This window comes from Bos indicus, chromosome 25, assembly GCF_029378745.1.
Source record: "Bos indicus isolate NIAB-ARS_2022 breed Sahiwal x Tharparkar chromosome 25, NIAB-ARS_B.indTharparkar_mat_pri_1.0, whole genome shotgun sequence".
NCBI lineage: Eukaryota > Metazoa > Chordata > Mammalia > Artiodactyla > Bovidae > Bos > Bos indicus.
Window position 1 is genome coordinate 23,308,728 of NC_091784.1, and position 21,825 is coordinate 23,330,552.

The 21,825-nt window shown below is 42.0% G+C and overlaps 1 long non-coding RNA gene and 1 pseudogene across 1 annotated transcript in view; one reads left to right on the forward strand and one right to left on the reverse strand.

Annotated features, from left to right (window-relative positions):
• The first annotated feature begins 6,781 nt into the window (after positions 1 to 6,781).
• LOC139179719 (uncharacterized) overlaps positions 6,782 to 21,825 on the forward strand; it is a 109,911-nt gene continuing 94,867 nt past the window's right edge. Inside the window, exon 1 of the long non-coding RNA XR_011564049.1 lies at positions 6,782 to 7,030. This is a non-coding gene — a long non-coding RNA (uncharacterized lncRNA). The remainder of the gene's footprint in view (positions 7,031 to 21,825) is intronic.
• Positions 7,602 to 21,825, reverse strand: part of LOC109578133 (5'-AMP-activated protein kinase subunit gamma-1-like) — a 31,822-nt pseudogene continuing 17,598 nt past the window's right edge.

Sequence of the window (21,825 nt, forward strand, 5' to 3'; positions counted from 1 at the left end):
ACAGGTTTCTCAAGAGGTAGGTCAGGTGGTCTGGTATTCCCATTTCTTTCAGAATTTTCCACAGTTTATTGTGATCCACACAGTCAAAGGCTTTGGCATAGTCAATAAAGCAGAAATAGATGTTTTTCTGGAATTCTCTTGCTTTTTCCATGATCCAGCAGATGTTGGCAATCTGATCTCTGGTTCCTCTGCCTTTTCTAAAACCAGCTTGAACATCAGGAAGTTCACGATTCACATATTGCTGAAGCCTGGCTTGGAGAATTTTGAGCATGACTTTACTAGAGTGTGAGATGAGTGCAATTGTGCAGTAGTTTGAGCATTCTTTGGCATTGCCTTTCTTTGGGATTGGAATGAAAACTGACCTTTTCCAGTCCTGTGGCCACTGCTGAGTTTTCCAAATTTGCTGGCATATTGAGTGCAGCACTTTCACAGCATCATCTTTCAGGATTTGAAATAGCTCCACTGGAATTCCATCACCTCCACTAGTTTTGTTCGTAGTGATGCTTTCTAAGGTCCACTTGACTTCACATTCCAGGATGTCTGGCTCTAGGTCAGTGATCACACCATTGTGATTATCTGGGTCGTGAAGATCTTTTTTGTACAGTTCTTCTGTGTATTCCTGCCATATCTTCTTAATACCTTCTGCTTCTGTTAGGTCCGTACCATTTCTGTCCTTTGCCTCCTTAGGTAGGTTTATTCCTAGATATTTTATTCCTTGTGATGTAAGGGTAAATGGGCTTGTTTCCTTAACTTCTCTTTGTTATTTTGTTGTTAGTGTATAGAAATGCAACAGATTTCTGTATATTAATTCTGTATCCAGCAACTTTACTGAATTCACTGACGGGCTCTAGTAATTTTCTGGCAGCATCTTTAGGATTTACCATGTATAGAATGTCATCTAGAAATATAGTTTATTTATAATAGCAATCCTAACAAATATGAAGTGACTCCTGACTGCTATTAATATTTTTCTCTATCACTGGTTTTTAAATATTAGATTGTGATATTCTTTGGTGTAGTTTTATTTTTGTGTTTGGTATTTGATTAGCTTTTTAGATCTGTGTGTTTATAGTTTTTATCCACTTAGAAAAATTTCAACTGCGATTTATTAAAATATTTTTTCTATCCCACTCCTTTCAGGGTCTCCAAGTACATGTATATTAGGCTGTTTGAAGTTTTTCCAAAGCTCACAATAGTCAGCTAATTTCTTTCAATCTTTTTTTTTCTACATGCTTCACTTGGAATTATTTCTATTGTTATGTCTTTGTGTGAATACATGCTAAGTTGCTTCAGTCATGTCTGACTCTTTGTAATCTTATGAACTGTGGCCCACCAGGTTCCTCTGTCCATAGGACTCTCCAAGCAAGAATAGTGGAGTGGGTTGCCATGCCCTCCTCCAGGGGATCTTCCCACCCCAGGGATCCAACCTGTGTCTCTTTTGTCTCTTGCATTGGCAGGCAGGTTCTTTACCACTCGCACCACCTGGGAAGCTCTTTTATGTCTTTAGATTCACTAATATTCTATTTTACAAGTATAATCTGCTTCTAATCTTATACATTATAATTTTTATATCAGTCATTACAGTTTTCATATCTAGAGGCTTGATTTTTGTCATTTTTATACCTCCCATGTTTCCACTTAACATATTTCATCTTTCCTCTAGACTTTTATATATATGGAACATAATTATTACAACTGCTTGGATTGTCTTACGTACTAATTCGATTTTGTGTCATTTTTATTTATTTTTTCCCACTGTGTGATATTTTTCTGTTTCTTTGCATGTTTGATAATATTTGAGATTGGATGGTAGAACTGTGAATTTTATTTTTATGTGTGCTTGGATGTTTTCATATTTCTTTAAATATTATTGAACTTTGATATGGGAATCAGTTAAGCTACTCAGAAATATATCAATTCTTTTAAGGCTTGCTTTTAAGGTTTATTTGACTGAACTAGAGTTGTGTTTAATTTGGGGATTATTTGGGCCTAACACTGCAGCAAGACACTTCTTAGTATTCTACCCAATAATTACAAAGTGTTCCAATTTAGTGTGGTGAGCAGGAATTACTCCTGGCCCTGTATGTGCCTCAGGAATTGGTTCCTCTTAGGGTGGTTCTTTCAATTGTCTTTGGTAGTTTTATCACATGTATGATGACATGTTATATCACATGTGATGACCTGTACTCAGCTGGAGACTTGAAGGGCACACCTGAAGATCTCTGGAGCTCATTCCCTTCGAGGCTCTCTCCTCTCCAGTACCCTGCCTGGCAAACTTTAACTGCCTTGGCTTCTGTGATGTCCCTGCTCTGTCTCCTCAACTCACGGAGACTGCCAGCCTCAGTCTGAGTCCCACCTCTCTTACTACAACCTGGAGACTCTCTCCAGGTAGTAACATGGGGCAATAATAGGGCTAATATCGTTTGTTTCATCTGCCCTTTTTGTCTAATGTTCATTGTCTTGAAAACTGTTGTTTTATTTAATCTTTTATTTTAAGCTGTTTCATGCAGAAGGATACATCCAATTCCTGTTATTCCATCTTATTTGGAATTAAGAGCCAATAATCTCTTTTTAAAAAGTTAAGCATAACATTTTTTAAAATAGTCTTCATTTAACTGTATTATTGCATTAAATTTATAAGGATCAAATGCTGCTCTTTGTTCTGTCTACTAGTGCTTTATATGTTATTACTGATGCTTTACAATTTTGGATTATGAACTCATCTGCAGTGGGAACTTAATCTGTGGGAATTCTGTGGAGCCTGAGTTCAGGGAACTTGCCTTGGGATCTGTTTTATGTTTGCCTCTCCAAGGCTCCTCTCTTTATGTGTTATTTTCCACTTGGGGTATTCCTGGGTCATACAAATAGTGTATATTCAAACATCAAAGACACATGAGGACAGGCCTTGTTTATTAATTATGAGAGATTTTCCCCAGATTTCAGGTCAAATCACATAAACTTGCATGTTTTCTTGAATGTAAATGTGGACTTTTTTCTGTTGCACATTTTCAGTGAAAATACAGCCCTTTAAGGGCCCTAAGTTGTTGTGGAAATTTCTGTTGCATCTCCCCAGACACAAGACTTTGTCTCTACACTGCTCAAGGTTGCTGCCCAGTCCCCTAAGGTTGCCATGTCCCCATTAAACACCAGCTCCCAAGGCTGACATGGTGTTAACTCAGGTGCTTAGCTCTCTGCTTTTCTGTTTCTTCTTCCCTTCTAGAGCACTCAGCTATGCACTTAAAAGAAAGCTGTTATACATTATCTAGAATTTCCCTATGCTTATTCAGTCCTCCGTATTTTGGGGAACAGAATTTTCCAATTTACATCTCGACTCACTATCATCAAACATCCACCTCCACAACTTCACTGATGCTATTCTTCCAAGGCCATTGATGACCAGGAGGCAACTGACAAATTCAAAGGATGCTGGATCAGTTAGGATACGTTCCAACCACAGGTGATAAAAATATGTGGCTAAAAGTGTTTTTTCTCTCCTTCTTCATAACATCCTAGTGTTACGCCAATGATATTTTTTACCTCATTGACACATGAAGGCTGCCTCCCATGACCACATCCAATGAACAAAAAGTAGCACAGAAGGAAAGAACTTTTTCCTTGTGAGTTTATCTCTTGTCAAGCAGGATAAAGGAGGTTCCAGCAGCTCCAGAATCTTCTGGAAAGAATGGTCACATGTCCATCCTTGGAGCAATCTCTGGTGAAGGAGAATGGAGTCATCCCTGGGGCTGGAAATATTGATGTTGGAACCATAATCAGGATGTGTTAACAAAGAATATGAATTGTAGAATGCATATGGCAGTATCTCTGTCCTTAAGGTGCACATTGTCTAGAGAAGGCATCAGAAACTCAGATATCAGATCAGATCAGTCGCTCAGTCGTGTCCAACTCTTTGCGACCCCATGAATTGCAGCACGCCAGGCCTCCCTGTCCATCACCAACTCCCGGAGTTCACCCAGACTCATGTCCATCGAGTCAGTGATGCCATCCAGCCATCTCATCCTCTGTCGTCCCCTTCTCCTCCTGCCCCCAATCCCTCCCAGCATCAGAGTCTTTTCCAGTGAGTCAACTCTTTGCATGAAGTGGCCAAAGTACTGGAGTTTCAGCTTTAGCATCATTCCTTCCAAAGAAATCCCAGGGCTGATCTCCTTCAGAATGGACTGGTTGGATCTCCTTGCAGTCCAGATATAGCAAACTCAAATTTCATGGCCACACAAACTTAGGTGTGCAAAATTATAATTGCTCTAATTGTCTACACCCTGTGGAAAATTCTGAAAGAGATGGGAATACCAGACCACCTGACCTGCCTCTTGAGAAACCTGTATGCAGGTCAGGAAGCAACAGTTAGAACTAGACATGGAACAACAGACTGGTTCCAAATAGGAAAAGGAATACATCAATGCTGTATACTATCACCCTGCTTATTTAACTTATATTCAGAGTACATCATGAGAAACACTGGGCTGGAGGAAGCACAAGCTGAAATCAAGATTGCCGGGAGAAATATCAATAACCTCAGATATGCAGATGACACCACCCTTGTGGCAGAAAGTGAAGAAGAATTAAAGAGCCTCTTGACGAAAGTGAAAGAGGAGAGTGAAAAAGTTGGCTTAAAGCTCCACACCCAGAAAACTAAGATCATGGCATCCAGTCCCATCACTTCATGGCAAATAGATGGGGAAACAGTGGCAGACTATTTTTTGGCCTTCAAAATCACTGCAGATGGTGACTTCAACCATTAAATTAAAAGATGCTCGCTCCTTGGAAGGAAAGCTATGACCAACCTGGACAGCATATTAAAAAGCAGAGACATTACTTTGCCAAACTAAAGTCCATCTCGTCAAGGCTATGGTTTTTCCAGTAGTCATTATGGATGTGAGAGTTGGACTATAAAGAAAGCTGAGTGCTGAAGAATTGATGCTTTTGAACTGTGGTGTTGGAGAAGACTCTTCAGAGTCCCTTGGACTGCAAGGAGATCCAACCAGTCCATCCTAAAGGAGATCAGTCCTGGGTGCTCACTGGAAAGACTGATGTTGAAGCTGAAACTCCAATACTTTGGCCACCTGATATAAAGAGCCGACTCATTGGAAAAGACCCTGATGCTGGGAAAGATTGAGGGCAGGAGGAGAAGGGACAACAGAGGATGAGGTGTTTGGATGGCATCACTGAGTCAGTGGACATGAGTTTGGGTAAACTCTGGCAGTTGGTAATGGACAGGGAGGCCTGGCGTGCTGCAGTCCACGGGGTCACAAAGAGTCAGACAGGACTAAGAGACTGAACTGAAAACTTAATTTTACCCTACATAGTCATTCTGCCCCACACAGGAAGCTTAATGTATCACATCATGTAAACTCAGCCACCTGTGCCTACCTACAGACACCTCTGCTCTTATTATATAGGACTTAGAACAAAATTTCTGATTATGGAAAACTTCTGATTTCCTCTTATGGGCATTTTACACTGCTACCCGTCTGAACTTTAATTGTAATTTCCTTGCTCAAACAGGCCCCCAAATTATAAGGTGACAGTGAGTCACACTATTTTCTTCTAAGGAAAGAGGTCCATATAGTTTGTTTACCTGTTTATTTATTTGAGTCAGTGTCAGAGCTTAGTAGCAACCCTAGTATGGAGAGTGTCAAGAGAACAAACATTTAATTTGATTTTAAATCTGAACCAGAGAAAAGTCACCCAGATGAGTTTATTCGGAAATGATTAGATTAAATTTACTATACTGGGTAGGATGGGGGCGTGGGGGTGTGGGGGCAGGGTGGGGAGGCTGGAGGGAGAGGGGAGGTTGGGGAGTAGACAAATACAAGATTCACATTTCTCATGCCTCAATTTGTGGGACTCTGAAATTTGCATCTGCTACATCTGTTGCTGTTTCTGTTGCCTCTAACAAACAATGTGCGCCTCCAGGATGGAGAGCTCACTTCGCGCATTTAACATCGCTTCTCTTCCCTTGCGCAAGATCCACAATGTACTAGGTACGCCACACACACAAAAAATGAGTTTGTTTAATAAAAGATTGTTTGGGTGTAGGAACAAGCGAGAAAAGGAGGTTACTGCAATGGGAGGAAATAAGCCTCACAGATTTTCCAGCCAGATCTATTTCACTGAATCCTGATTAAGGAGGGAAACGAAGGAATGCGTGAGTGCAGAGAGGGCTGCAGACAGAACTGAGCTAGATCGCTAAGAGGAAGACAGCCTAATCAGAGCCAGACGGGCCCCACCTGACTCCTACTGCAGCTAGGGGGGGAAACGGCGGGCGGGGACTAGAAGGTTCAGCAGGAGCGTCTCTCCTTCTGCAGCTCCATCACTTCCCACCTCCGCCCCGCTCCCACTGCTCTGTAAGGAGGCATGGAAGCTGTGGGGAGGGGAGCCTGCCCAGTCGGGTATTCCAGAACGAGGCAGGATGGTGTGAGCTCGAAAGCCCTGCAATTGCTGGAGCAACGGTGGCGACACTTGAGTTATTCACAAAGGCTGGAATTCAAATGAGGCTGGCGCTGCTCCAAGTCGCAGTAGCTTAGGAGGAGGGAAAAAGGCATATTAACTATTCATCAAGATCCGAGCGTTGCTGGGGCTCTGAGGTTCTCCATCTGCATCCCTCCTTCTATCATTGATTTCTAGGGGGGAGGGGGCTCCTCCAGAAGCACTTTATCTGCCAGTCTCTGAGCTGGAGGTGGGGGCAGGGGGGCTGAAGTTAGGCAGATTTGTCTCGTCACATGATGGAGGACCTGTATCATGTGATGACTCCGGTGATGTTGGAGGCAGCATGTGACTCCCAGGGCTACGTGGGCTCAAAAACAATTTAAATACAAAAACACAAGCAGGTTCCCCTCCTTTCCTTTGCCTTTTGGTCTGGCTCTCCCTTCCCTTTGGGTTGGCGCCGGCCTAAATGGAAAACCCGTCGTCTTGCCTCCACTAACCTGTGAGCACCGGGTACCTGGAGGCCAAGGCCCCTCTGCTGGGCGGGGGGCGGTCCCCCGGGAGCTGTACCCCATCATTCCGCAGCCCGGTAAGTTCCTGAACACTTGGAGCGATCGTGTGTGAAGCCGATCTAGACCCCTCATTAGCGTGCAGGGGCACCCTGGTTGGGCGCGTTGGCCGGGAAGTGTCGGCGGGCTCTGGGGACCCCGCGGCTCCCGCCCCGCCAAACAGACGCAGGCTTCCTGGGGGCAGCGCTGCGCGGCTGTGCCGGCTGGCATGTGCGCCCCATCTCTGCACCCTGCCTTCCCTGTCTTCTCCCTCCTCTCTCTTCTCAGCCTCTCTTCTCACCTCTTCCCTTTCCACTCCCCTCTCCTTTTCTCTCTTCATCACCCCCACTCTCTGTCTCTCTCTCTCTCTTGGCTTTTCTTAGGAGTCCCTCTCCCCTGGACTGTAAACATTTGGGAGAAGTACCTAGATTTTATGATCTTTCTGTCCAGAATCTGAAGGACCAGCTTCTGGGGACCTGATGGTTGGAAATGTACCCAACAACCCCTCCTGAGATGGTTTGCTCACTAAGACAATGCAGAAGGCCCAGCTCCTGTCCTGCGTGTGTGCGTGCCTGTATGTGTTAAGGGTGACTGATGGATTTACTGGGGCCGTCAGAACTGTTTCTTGGGTGGATGTTTGCTGGCTCCAGATCCCGGCTCACCCAAAGGGATCATCAAGTGATAGGAACGGCGGTTACAGCAGTTAGGAGACCATGTCCTTTGACCCTTAACGACTGACTCCCTGTGGGAGAAATCGGGTGTGAAAGCAGAAGTCAACATCCAGTGCTCAATGCTTAGGGGCTCATTCAGATGTCACGAGGCACCTCTCAGAGGTGGCTTAGAGTTTGAAACCACACCTCGGCAGAATGAGACAGAGCGCTGGCTGAGAAACTAGCCACAGGGAAGACACATGTAGATTTAATCATGGCAGTGTCTGTATCCACAGAGGAAGGACATGTTGGCCGTGTCAGAAGCTTCTGGTTCACCATTCCCTAGGTGTGCTGGCATCTGTTCAGCAAGAAATAATTAACATTTTTTAAATATTTATTTATTTGGCTGCGTTGGGTCTTAGGTGCAGTGCATGGGATGTTTGTTTTGGCAAGCGGGCTTCTCTCTAGTGGCAGTGTGTGGTCTTAGTTGCTCCAAGGCCTGTGGGGTCTTAGTTCCCAACCAGGGATCAAACCCGAGTCTCCTGCATTGGAATGGAGATCCTTAACCACTGGACCACCAGGAAAGTCCCAAGAATGGACTATTACTGAGCATAATCCATCCAACAATTCAATGTGGAGATGCTATTTGTATCCCCATTTTAGAGATGGGAAAACTGAGGCACAAAGGAGTTAGTTAGGTCACTCAGTTTGTAAGTGATGGAGCTCGGATTTGAGTCCAGGCAGCTTTTCTCCAGAGTCTGCACTGATAACCTCTGTGATAAAATTCCTTCCCCCAAATACCTATCCCCAATCCTGTGTGCCTGGTGGTGTGCAAGGCTTGGGGCCACATCTGTGAACAAATAGAGACTTCCTGTTCTCATGGAGTTTACAGTCCAGTGGAAAAGGCAGCTAATAAACATATCATCACACAAGACTATGTATTTTTGTTTCAAATTAGAGTATTTCCTAAGAAGGAGAATAATAGGGTAACATGAGAATATATAACTGGAGACAAATATGTTGGGGGGCATAGGGGAAGATTTGCTCAAAGGAGTCCCCTTTGATGCTGTAGTATTTAAGTTATGACTTGAAAGGAGAATAGGAGTCAACCAGGTGAAGAGCCAGGAAGAGCATTCCAGGGAGAGGGAATGGGGTATCTGAGAACCGGGACCACTTCAAGAGGAAAAACAGGGGGACCACGGGAGGTGAGGCCATCCAGATATGTGGGTCACAGCTGTTGTGGTTCAGTCGCTCAGTCGTGTCCAACCTTTCTAACCCCGGGGACTGCAGCACACTAGGCTTCCCTGGCCTTCACCGTCTCCCAGAGTTTGCTCAAATTCGTGTCCATTGAGTCAGTGGGTCACAGTAGGCCTTGCTAAAATGACTCGGGTTTCATCTCAAGATCAATGAAAAACCTTTTAAACATTTTATACAGGGAAGTAGCATAATTGTATTTGCAGTATGAAAAGACTCCTTCCAGAGGTGTATCAGTCAGTTTTTGCTGCATTACAAAGCATCCCAAATCTTAAGGGCTTCAAGCAACCATCATTTATAGCTCAATTTGCTACAAGTTGACAACTGCAGCTGGGATCATCTGGACAGAATTACTTGCCTAGTTCACTCATACAGCTAGTCAGCTGGCAGGCTGGCTGGCAGTGGTTGATCTTAGATGGTCTTACTCATAAGTCTACTAACTGGCAAAGGCAATTGAAACTGACTAGACCTTGTGTCTCCATGTCTAACAAGCTAGCTCAGTCCTCTTCAAATGATGGCTGGTTTCCAAATTCAACAAGAGAAGGGAAGCTTTCAAACATCTGCTTGCGTTGTGGTTGTTAGTGCTCCATTTGCCTAGACAAGTTACATGGTCAAGCTCAGGTTGAAGGGATGAAGAGAAAAACCTCTTGACAAGAGGAGTTATAAAACACTATGTCTATTCATTTCCAGGCTGCTATATGAATTCGAAATGGTAAGCCTGAGGTTGTCTTCATTTACGGAAGAACTGAAAGCCAAGAGAAAGTTTAAAGCCAGTTTTGCTATGATTAGAGATGAACTTAGATCTGGTCATATATCAAGCTTTATTTTCTGCTTAGAATAACCAAGGGTCTGAGCATCTCTTTCAGATGTGCATCAGAGGAGTGTCTAAAAAGTGGTGTAGAAATATCTCCTCTTCTCATGGGGTTATCTGGGAATGACTTGGAATTCAAGAAGACTTTGAGATTGTTTCCCTAGAGTGAAATTTGGGCCATTTAGCATTTGGAGTGTGTTTCAGTGTTTTAGGCAAGACAACAGTGTGTACAGAGGCCCTGAGGCAAAGTAGGTGGCTTATTTGGGGAAATAGGAGGCATTAGTTTAATGTAACTGCAGTGGAGATGGCATGGGAGTAGACAGATTAGAAAAATATTTAGGAGGCAGAAAGAACAAGCCTTGCTGATGAACTTGATTGGAGTTTAAGAAAAGGGACATAGTCATGAGGACCTGCAGGTTGCTGATATCATTTCCTAAGGTGGAAAGATTAGGAGAGGATCAGAATATTTTGGTAGGGAAAAAGATAATGGGCAGGCAAAAAAAAATAAGCATTCTGTCAATTTGGTCAAATGTTGCTGAGATGCTGAGTAAACTGAGGACAGGAAATTGTCTATTCAAGTTGGTAACATGGAGGTAGCTGAAGATTTTGACGAGAATAATTTTGGTGGAGCAGTGATGATGGAAGCCAGATTGGAGTGTGTTAAGGAGTGAATCCCTAGGGGCTCAGTGGTAAAGAATCTGCTTGCAATGCATGAGACCTGAGTTTGATCCCTGGGTTGCCAGGATTCCCCAGGGAAGGGAATAGCAACCCACCCCAGAATTCTTGCCTGGGAAATCCCACAGAGCCTGGTGGGCTACAGGCTTGCAATGCATGAGACCTGGGTTTGATCCCTGGGTTGCGAAGATTCCCCAGGGAAGGGAATAGTAACCCACCCCAGAATTCTTGCCTGGGAAATCCCACAGAGCCTGGTGGGCTACAGTCCAAGGAGTTGAAAAGAGTTGGACACAACTGAGCTACTAACACTTTCACTCTCAAGGAATGAATAAAGGTGCATAAACTTCAAAAAGGAACACAGAAATCCGGCATCATTTAGATATGGATCGGGGTTGGGGATCTATCTTGCTTTTATCTTTGCTTTTAAAAAATAAAAGCAGCAGCCTGTAGTTTATGTAAACTGTTGGAGTGGTCCAGTTGAAAGGGAGAGAGGGACTTGGGATCTAAAGTGTGTGTGAGTCAAGAGGTGATGATAAGGTTATTTTATTTTATTTGTTTATTTGGCTACACCAGGTCTTGGTTGCGGCACTCGAGACCTTCCGCCTTCATTGCAGCATGCGGGATCTTTAGTTGTGGCATGCAAACTCTTAGTTGTGGCATGGGGGATCCAGTTCCCTGCCCAGGGATCAGACTTGGGCCCACGGAGTTGGAAGCACAGAATCTTAGCCACTGGACCACCAGCAAAGTCCCAGATTTTTAGCAAAGTCCCTCCTTTTAGGAGGGAATAATGAGAAAAAAGATGGAGGTGATACATGACGATTTGGTGCTGAAAGGATGAAGAATTTCCCATCAGCCAACTTTTATTTTCCCAGTGAAATATAAGACAAAGTCTTTAGCAGAGAGAAAGGAGATGAGAAGAGGGAGGAGGTGAACATATGAAATGGAGAGGGTGAGATAAGCATCCTAAAGAGAAAAACAGGGCTGCTGGGCCCAGCAGAGAGCCTACTGAAAACAGAGCATGGATTTAAAATTATCTCCTTTTCTCCAGTAACATTTAAGTGCTGGCTTCAAAAACCTGGAGAAGTTGGAGTGCAAGTTGGGTTGAAGTTTTGCTGAATGAATTCCACAGGAAAGAAAAGGGCCAGGTGTTGAAGGGGTTTTCAGAGGAATGGGTTGTCCAGGTGAGACACAGAATCCAAGCTGGGCCAGAGTGGGAATGGAACCAGGAAGGGATGACGGAGGATGAGTTAGTGGTAGGCTTAGCGGAACAGAGGTTTGATGAGGTGAAAGACTGCATTCTTGGAGGTAGTCTGGCATCGTCATCACCTGGGAGCTTGTTGGAAATGCAGACTGTCAGGCCTCAACCTAGATTTTCTGAATCCAAGTCTGCATGTTAACAATCCTCAGGTGGCTTATAGGTACACTGAAGATTTAGAAGCAAGGATCTACATTGTCTTGTGAAAAATAAATGGTGTTATTCTGGGCAGAGTGAGAAGTCAGTGAACCCCAAGATGTCTTACTCCTTTATTTTTTCCCCTTTAAAACAGATCTTGATTTAGCAGAAGTTCCCTTTTTAAAATTTGGTCCTGGGTTTTATTTTAATTTTATTATGCATAATCCCAAATGTATTTAGAAATGTAGTGAAAACCAGTCTACCAACATTAGTTTCACTAATTTTCAACTCGTGACCAATCTTGTTTTCTCTATAGCATCCCTTCCTGCACCCCAGCAAGACCCTCACCACCATCAAACAAGTTTATCTTGAATCAAATCTTGGACATGATATAATTTCTCCTGTAAATATTTCATCAACTACCTCTAAAAGACAAGGGCCCCCTTTTAAAACATAACCACTGTATCATCACCACATCCCAATAAGAATAAATTCTTCTTTTCAGATATCCAGTTAGTGTTCACCTATCTGCAGTTGCCATGTTTGTAATAATTTGTTTGCATGAGCATCCATCCAAATTACGGTCTAAACCTGGCAATTGGGTAATATGCCTCTTCTGTCTTTTATAATTTATAGGTTCTTTCTTTATCTCTTCTTTTTTTCCTTGAAATTTTATATTGAAGAAACAAAATGATTTGTCCTCTAGATTTTCCCAGAGTATTGGCTCAAGGTATCATTGAATATGTTCCACTAGGTAATTGGACCTAAAGAGAACTGCTTTTGAAAATACTTTTATGGCAAAATGTACAGCACATAAAATGTTTATGTATTAATACATACATATATACAGATAGCCTGGGCTTCCCAGGTGGCACTAGTGATAAGAACCCACCTGCCCATGTAAGAGCTGCAAGAGGTGTGGGTTCAATCCCTGGGTTGGGAAGGTCCCCTGGAGGAGGACATGGCAACCCACTCCAGTATTCTTGCCTCGAGAATCCCATGGACAGAGGAATCTGGCAGGCTACTATCCATAGGGTTGCGCCGAGTCAGACACAACTGAAATGACTTAGCCCACACGCACATATACATATAACCTGAAGAATAAGAATATCCTTGTAACACCTCCCTGGTGCCTTGTTTATATTTTTTATTTTGACTGTGCTGAGTCTTAGCTGTGGCACGTGGTCATCTTCAATCTTCGTTGCAGCATGCGGTCTCTTAGTTGCTTCATGCGAAATCTTGGTTGTGGCACGTGGGATCTAGCTCCCTGATCAGAGGTGGAACCCAGTTCCTCTGCACTGGGAGGGTGTAGTCTTAGCCACTGGACCACCAAGGAAGTCCCTGCCTAGTGTCTTGTGTGCATATGCATGCATTTTAATTGCTCAGTCGTGGCTGACTCTTTGCAACCACATGGACTGTAGCCCACCAGGCTCCTCTGTCCGTGGAATTCTCCAGGCAAGAATACTGGAGTGGGTTGCCATTCCCTTCTCCACGGGATTTTTCTGACCCAGGAATTGAACCCAGGTCTCTTGCATTGAAAGCATATTCTTTACCATCTGAGCCACCAGGAAGCCCCACCTAGTGCCTTTGAAGCCCTTCAGTAACATCCCTCTTCATTTACATACCTCTTCATAACCTACCTATCACAGAGATAGGTAATCTCTATCTTGACTTCTGTAGTAATGATTTTTCTTCTAGTTATATATATATATATATGTATTTATATGTGTATATATATACACATGTGTATGTATATATATACACACATATATATATATATACACATTCCTAACCTATTAGATTTTCTCTCGGCTTTTTGAATTGTATATAAATGTAATCAGACCATACATATTTTCCCATGACATTTATTTTGCTCAACATTTTATTTTTGAGATTCATTCTGTTTATGTATGTAACTATAGTTCATTCATTTTTGCTGACATATAGTAATCTACCATGTGGATGTGCTACAATTCATTTATCCATTCTACTATTGATGGACATTTGGTTTTGCCCCTCAGTTTGGGGGTATCATGAATAACACTGCTCTGAATGGTCTTGTACATGCCTTATGGACTTGGGCAAGAATTTCTCCAAGCTATATACCTAGGAGGGAAAGTGCTGAATCATAGAGTATGTGTAAGTTCAACTTTACAAGAAAATGCCAAATTATTTTCTGCAAGTTGATTTTGTTCCCTTCCAAATCCTTACACCTTTTCATTTTTGTTGTCGTGGCCTTATTATACCAGCTAAGTTTTCTAATACAATATAATAGAAATGGTGATGGCCATTATCCTTTTCTCATTCTGATCACAAAGGGAAAACATTCAACATTAAATTGATTTTTTTTTTTTTTGGTTGAATGGGTTTTTTTTTAGAGTTTTTCTCTCTTATCAGATTAAGAAAATTCCTATTTCTTCTTTGCTTGGAGTTTTTTAAAATTATGAATTATTTTTGAATGTTATTGAATACTTTTTCTGTGTCTTTTCTGATGATAAAATGATTTTCCTATTTTATTCTTTTAGTACAGTGAATTATACTGATTAATTCTCCCTTTTTTCTAGCTTTATTGACATATATATATGTTTAAGGTAAACGTAATGATTTGATACGTGTGTCTATAGTGAACTGATTGCTACAATAAGGTTAGTTAACACCTTCATCCTCACATAATCACCTTTTTGTGTTTGTGATGATAACATTTAAGATCTACTCTCTTAACAACTTTCAAGAATGTGAAAGTGAAAGTGATAGTTGCTCAGTCGTGTATGCCTCTTTGTGACCCCAGGGACTGTAGCCTGATGGGCTCCTCTGTCCAGGAGATTTCCCAGGTTAGAATACTGGAGTGGGTTGTCGTTTCCTTCTCCAGGGGATCCTCCCCACCCAGGGATTGAGCTCGGGTCTCCTACATTGCAGGCAGATTCTTTACCATCTGAGCCACTAGGGAAGCCCTTAAGAATATAGCACAGTATTATTGAGTCTGGCTAGCAAAAGTTTTTCATTTTATAGCCGAAAGTTTGCACCCTTTGACCAACATCTCCCCAATTTCCCCCATGCCTCAGCCCCTGGCAACTACCATTCTACTATTTTTGTGAATTTGAATTTTATAGATTCCACATATAAGTGAGAACATATAGTATTTATCTTTCTCTGACTTAAAAAAAAAGTTATTTGGCTGCTTTGGGTCTTAATTGCAGCATTTAGGATCTTCATTTGCCTCGTGCAAGATCTTTTGTTGTGGCTCATGGACTCTGTAATTGCAACTCTCGGGCTTAGTTGCCCCCTCGGCATGTGGGATCTTAGTTCCTTGGTCAGAGATCAAACCCACGTCCCTTGCATTGCAAGGCAGATTCTTAGTCACTGGAACACCAGGGAAGTCCCCCTGTCTGACTTAGCTCACTTAGTATAATGTCCTTAGGATCCATCCATGTGTCACAAAAGGCAGGGTTTCCTTCTTTTTTTCTGGCTGAATAATATATGTTTGTGTGTGTGTGTGTGTGTGTGTGTGCACGCCCACCACATTTTCTTTTTCCATTCATCCATTGATGAACACTTAGGTTGTCTTTGTTTTTGGGAACAATGCTGCAAAGGACATGAGGGTGTAGATATCTCTTTGAGACAGTGATTTCATTTCTATTGGCTATATATCCAGAAGTGGGATTGCTGGTGATATGATAGTTCTATTTTTCAAGTTTTTGAAGGATCTCAATACTATTTTCCACAGTGCTAAGTCACTTTAGTAGTGTTCGACTCTTTGAGACCTGATGGACCTGTAGCCCATCAGGTCCTCTGTCCATGGGATACTCCAGGCAAGAATGCTGAAGTGGGCTGCCATTTCCTTCTCTAAGGGATCTTCCTGACCCAGGAATCAAACCCACATCTTTAGGTCTCCTGGGTTGGCAGGCAGATTCTTTACCACTAGCCCCACCTGGGAAGCCTGGTTTCCGCAGTCACTCCAGCAGTTTATGTTTCGACCAACGGTGATCCAGGATTCCCTTTTCTCCACAGCCTCACCGACACTTGCTGTTACTTGTCTCTTTGATAACACTCATTCTAATAGGTGTGAAGTGATATCTCATTGTAGTTTTTATCTGCATTCCATTGGTGACTAGTGATGCTGAGCATCCTTTTATGTACCTGTTGGTCGTTTGTGTGTTCTTTGGAAAAATGTCTATTAAGTTCTTAGCCCATTTTTTTTCTTAGCCAATTTAAAAATCAGATTATCACTAAATCTGACATGGAGTTATACAAGTTCGTTATATATTTTGGATATTAACTTCTTTTCAGATAGATGATCAGCTTAAATGGGAAAAATTTTTGAAAAAGAATAGGTACATGTCTATGTATGACTGAGTTGCTCTACTGTGCATCAGAAACTAACACAACATTGTTAACTATACTCCAAAACAAAACAAAAAATTTAAAAAGATAAATGGTTAGCAAATATTCCCCCATTTGGTAGGTTGCCTTTTTATTTTGCTTTTTTATTTTATTTTATTTATTTTGCTTTTTTATTTATTTTATTTTTGCCTTTTTATTTGACTGTGGGTTTTGCCGTGCCAAAGTTTTTAGTCTGATGTAGCCCCACTTGTTGATTTTTGCTTTTGTTGCCTGTGCTTTCATTGTCATACACCAAAAACTGTTGCTAAGACCAATGTCGAAGACTCTTTTCCCATGCTTTCTTCTGGTAGTTTTACCATTTTGGATCTTCTATTTAAATCCTTAATCCATTTCCAGATAATTTTTGTGGGTGGTATAAGATAGGAGTTCAATTTTATTATTTTGCACGTGCATGTCCAGTTTTCCCACCATTTATGGAAGAGATTATCCTTTCCCTATAGACTACTCTTGGCTCCCTTGCAAAATGTTAGTTGACTTTACATGTGTGGGTTTATTATCTAGGCTCTTGATTCTTTTTGCCTTGATCTATGTGTCTGTTATTATGCCAGTACCATACTGTTATATTATTATAGCTTTGAAATAAATCATTAAGTATGATGCCTTCAGCTTTATTCTTCCTTCTCAGAATTGCTTTGGCTCTTCAGAGTCTTTGTGGTTCCATACAAATTTTAGGGTCACTTTTTCTATTTTTCTGGAAAATGCATTGGGATTTTGATAGAGATTGCTTTGAATATACAAATGTTGTTTTTGGGTAGAATGAACATTTTAGCAATATTCTTCTGATCCACAAACACAGGATATTTTTCCATATTTGTGTCTTCAATTTCTGTCATCAATACTTTATAATCTACCATATACTTTCATATCCTTGGTTAAATTTACCTGTAAGTATTTTATTTTTTTAATGCTTTTATAAACAGCATTCTTTACTTCTTTTTCAGGTAGTTCATTGTTGGTGTATAGAAATGCATCTTTTATAGGTTTATTTTTGTATCTACAACTTTATTGAACTCATTTACTAGTTTTAACATTTTTTTTCTTTTTGGTGGAGTCTTTAGGATTTTCTATGTATAAGATTATATCATCTGCAAACAAAGACACTTTTACTTCTTTCTTTATGATCTGGATGCTTTATATTTCTTTTCCTTGCCTAAATGTTCTGGCTAGGACTTCTAGGGCTATACTGAATAGAAATGTTGAGACGGAGCACCTATGTTTTATTCTTAGTCTTAGTGGGAAAGCTTTCAGCCTTTCACCATTGAGTATGATATAAGCTGTGGGTTTGTCATTTATGGCCTTTATCATGTTGTTGTTCAGTCGCTCAGTCATGTCCGGCTCTTTGCGACCCTATGCACTGCAGCACATCAGGCTTCCCTGTCCTTCACCATCTCCCGGAGCTTGCTCAAACTCCTGTCCATAGAGTCAGTGATGCCATCCAACCATCTCATCCTCTGTCATCCCCTTCTCCTCCTGCCTTCAATCTTTCCCAGCATCAGGGTCTTTTCCAGTGAGTTAGTTCTTTGCATCAGGTAGCCAAAGTATTGGAGCTTCAGCCTCAGCATCAGTCCTTCCAATGAATATTCAGGACTGATTTCCTTTAGGATTGATTGGTTTGATCTGCTTGCAGTCCAAGGGACTCCCAAGAGTCTTTTCCAACACCACAGCTAAAAAGCATCAATTCTTCAGCACTCAGCCCTCCTTATGCTCCAACTCTCACATCCTTATATGACTACTGGAAAAACCATAGCTTGGACTAGATGGACCTTTGTTGGCAAAGTAATGTCTCTGTTTTTTTAATGTACTGTCTAGGTTTGTCATAGCTTTTCTTCCAAGGAGCAAGCATCTTTTAATCTCATGGCTGCAGTCACCATCTGCAGTGATTTTGGAGCCCAAGAAAATAAAGTCTGTCACTGTTTCCATTGTTTCCCCATCTATTGCCATGAAGTGATGGAACTGGATGCCATGATCTTTGTTTTTTGAATGTTGAGTTTTAAGCCAGCTTTTTCACTTTGCTTTCACCTTAATCAAGAGGTTCTTTAGTTCCTCTTTGCTTTCTGCCATAGGATGGTTTCATCTGCATATCTGAGGTTATTATGTTAAGGTATACCCAGTTTTTTGAGAGTTTTTTTTTAATCATAAAAGGATGTTGAATCGTGCTGGGTACTTTTCTGCATCTGTTTTTAAATTTTTTATTTATTTATTATTTTTTGTTGCACTGGGTCTTCATTGCTTTGTGCAGGCTTCCTCTCTAGTTGTGATGAATGGGGCTACTCTTTGTTGCAGTGAGGGGGCTTCTCATTACAGTGGCTTCTCGTTGCAGAGCACAGGCTCTAGGTGCTCAGACTTCAGTAGTTCTGACACACAAGCTCAGTAGTAGTGGTTCATAGGATGTTACTCCACAGCAGGTGGAATCTTCCTGGATCAGGGATCGAACCTATGTCCCTTGCATTGACAGGAGGATTCTCATCCACTGCACCACCACGCAGGTCCCTTTTCTGCATCCATTGAGATGATCATATGATTGTTATCCTTCATCCTATTAATGTGGTGTGTCATGTTTATTGATTTGCATATGTTGAACCATGTCTGCATCCCAGACATAACCTCACTTGAGGATGGTGTATGATCCTTTTAATGCACTGTTGAATTCAGTTTGTATTTTGTTGAGAATTTTTGTATCTATACTCATCAGTGAAATTGGCCTATGGTTTTCTTTTCTTGTAGTGTCCTTATCTGGCTTTGACATCATGGTCATCCTAGTTTGTGAAATGAGTTTAAGAATTCTGTACTCTTCAATATTTTGAAAGTGTTTAAGAAAGACTGCTGTTAATTCTTCTTTAAATGTTTGTTAGAATTCATCAGGGAAACCATCTAGTCCTGGAGTTTTCTGTGTTGAGGTTTGTGATTAGTGATACAATTTCCTTACTTGTTATTGGTCTGTTCATATTTTCTATTTCTTAATGATTCAGCCTTGGGAGGTGGGATGTTTCTAGGAATTTATCCATTTTTTCTTAGATTATTCAATTTGTGGACATATAATTGCTCACAGCAGTCTCTTATGATCCTTTGAATTATTGTTGTAATGTCTCTTCTTTCATTCCTGATTTCAGCTATTTGGGTTCCCTTTTCTTTTTTTCTTAATTAGTCAAGCTAATTCCTGATGGCTTCCTGACTTCCCTGATGGCTCAGACGGTAAAGCGTCTGCCTACAATGTGGGAGACCCAGGTTCGATCCCTGGGTGGGGAAGATCCCCTGAAGAAGGAAATGGCACCCCACTCCAGTATTCTTGCCTGGAAAATCCCATGGACGGAGGAGCCTGGTAGGCTACAGTCCATGGGGTCACAAAGAGTCAAACACCACTGAGCGACTTCACTTTCACTTTTCACTTTCAGTCAAGCTAAAGCTTGGTCAATTTTATATTTTTAAAAAAACTATTAATTATGTTGATCCTTTTTATTTTTCTTTCTAGTCTTCATTTCATTTATTTCTACTCCAACCTTTTTTTATTTCTTTCTCTCTGCTAATTTTGGGCTTGGTTTGTTCTTCTAGTTCGTGAGGTGTAAAAATTTCTGGAGGGGCACAGAGCTCATGGTTTGCCCAGAAAGGGGGATATGAATAAGAGGACAGGAGCTAGCCTGAGCTAGGCTAAAAGTTTTTCTGAGTATTGTGAGGATAAGGACACCTAAAAATTCATTCTCCTTCCTTTCCCCATGCCTTCTCAGCTTCCGGATAGGAGGGTGGGGGGCTCCTGAGCAAGGAAGAGCCTTCAGGTTTCTTCTGGGGTTCCCAGAGCTTTGGGCAGGCAGTGCACATCCCCTGGTGCCACCTGACCTCATCCCCCAGCTTAGGGCAGCTTCTCTCTGCCTGTGAGCACCAGGGTCTACAGGATGACAGATGGTGATACAGTTCCCTTGATCACATCATTCTCATCCACCACCACGAGTCAGTGACTCCCTTCTGAGTCACTGAGTCACTAGCCTGCTGAGAAAGGTCTCCAGAGCCTCATGCAGGTCGCACTTGAAGCTACATTTAAAGTACTGTGATCGATTTTTCAGGGCTTTGACTACAGGCACATCTAGGTTGTGGTAGATCTTTTATGCTGCCTAATGGATAACATCACTGAAGAAGGAAATGGTAACCCACTCTAGTGTTCTTGCCTGGGAAGTCCCATGGACAGAGAAGCCTGACCGGCTACAGTCCAGAGGATCCCAAAGAGTCGGACGTGACTGAAGTGACTTAGCACGGATAACATCAAATGTGGAATAGATGTTCACCACCTGACCTTCCTCGTTCACTGGCAGATCCTGTACAGAGATGCCCAGAGCCGTGTCAGTGGGGTCATAGTGCAGAACATGGCAATGCTGGCATAGAAGCTAATCTTCTATTAGACTTAGACATGAATTCTGGCTTAAGAGCTCAGTGATAAACACTTTGAGGAACATGAGAATGCACTTGTGGGTGAGGGTGTACAAGATGTTGCTTGATTCTGGGTCAACAACTGGCAGCCTGTGGATCTTGTTCTGAATTAATGAAAAGACAGCATTAAACAAGTTGGCATTAGAAGAAATGCAGACAAGTGGTTTAAAGAAGTCCTGTATATACACCTCCTTTCAAGTTTCTATTTTGTATTCTTCCAGCTCATAGCTCTGGAACCAAGGCTGACATATAGTAATAGTGCAGGATATTGATGAAATTGGTGATAATCCACATGCCCACAAGTCCTTGCTTTTTAGTATCCAGGAAGGGGCAACTTGTATACCTGCAGGGAAGTAGCAAATACAACCAAATTGGAGCTTGTGAGACTCAGGTCATAGCAGCCAGAAACTTTATAAGGGAAGGATATATGCTATTGGTGGATTCTGGGGTCTCTCTCTCTTTTAATTAATTAATTTTATTTATTTTTGGCATGCAGGACCCTTGTCGTGGCATATGGGATTTTTCATTTGGTGTGAGGGCTCTTCCTTGTGGTATGTGGGCTTCTCTCTAGTTTTGGGGCATAGGCTCCAGAACACCTGGGCTCAGCAGCTGCCACATGTGAGCTCTGTAGTTTTGGCATCTGAGTTTAGTTGCCCCACCACATGTGGGATCTTAGTTCCCTGACCAGAGATCAAACCTGCATCCCCTGTGTTGGAAGATGGATTCTTAACCAGTGGACCCCCAGGGAAGTCCTGATTTTGGAGCCTCTTGAGTACGTTCATTTTTCCAGAGTTGGAAACTCTCAAAAAGTGACCATCTCCATTGCAAGAGGCCCTGGCTGGGTTCATTTGCTCTAGGAACCTCACTTTCTTTTTTTTTATTATAAAGGTACTTATTGTTTTGGTGCTTCCCTCATGGCTCAGACGTTGAAGAATCTGCCTGCAATGTGAGAGACCTAGGTTCGATCCCTTGGTTGGGAAGATCCCCTGGCAAAGGGAACGGCTACCCCCTCCAGTATTCTTGCCTGGAGAATTCCATGGACAGAGGAGCCTGGCGGGCTACAGTTCGTGGGATCACAAAGACTCAGACACAACTTAGCAACTAGACAACTACAACAACAACAAAATAGATAATGTATTTCCTGTGTTTCATGAAGTTAACTAGTTGCTATTATAGGTACAGTAAGAATTAACTCTGTTTTCTGACCTCCTGAGAATAATATTTTAAGGTAAGTGT